The sequence below is a fragment of the Arachis stenosperma genome, chromosome 3 (genome assembly GCF_014773155.1).
Source record: "Arachis stenosperma cultivar V10309 chromosome 3, arast.V10309.gnm1.PFL2, whole genome shotgun sequence".
NCBI lineage: Eukaryota > Viridiplantae > Streptophyta > Magnoliopsida > Fabales > Fabaceae > Arachis > Arachis stenosperma.
Genome location: NC_080379.1, coordinates 42,411,622 through 42,412,418, shown reverse-complemented (window position 1 = coordinate 42,412,418; position 797 = coordinate 42,411,622).

Below are 797 nucleotides of genomic sequence, written 5' to 3'. Positions count from 1 at the left end.
CTATAAATAGTGTTTTTCTGTGGTACTTCTAAATTTGAGAGTCAGCTCATAATTTTATATTTAGTATTTTTTTTTACTACTTCATAGAATAAAAATGTATTCTTCATTTTTTATTGAAGTTGATCCTTTTAAGGTAAAATTTATAATTTTTTATAATATTTTTCATATACTCATTCTATTATATTATTCTTTTAATAATTTATTAATTGTTGTTACTCTAAGTTATTCTTATCGTCTAATGTTCCAGTTCGATTGTCTTTTACCACAATCATTTACAATGCATCACATCCATGAAATACCTCATCGAGTTGTCTTCACTGATTCAGGTTCCAACTACATGGATGTAAGCGTTCAAAGAAGGGGCAATAATCTCTACTTTATCGAAGGATGGTTCTCACCTATTATGACCAACCTAATGGAATGTGGTTAAAGTTAGCTTTCTTGGGAGGAGCTCGATTTTTGATTGAGGAATTGCATCCACAGAATTTTATAGGGCAAGTTCAAGTTTCATCCCCTCTATGCTTTTTTACGTCTGTCCGAAAATCTTCAAAGTGGAGCACATAATGAGATTGAATTCTCTCAGTTTAAGTTCAGTTTTGTTGCTAAATTCGTGACAAACTCGGATATGCAATTTCAACGATTGGTAATATATTTAAATTTTCTTATTTTAAGTTGTTCTTTTGCATGCATGCAATGCCATTGAGAGGAATAAGGGTTAGTTTGGTTTCTCGATGTGGCAATTCTATACTTTGTCGCGTTGCATGGATAGCGGATAATGAAGCTTATTTAACAAGAGG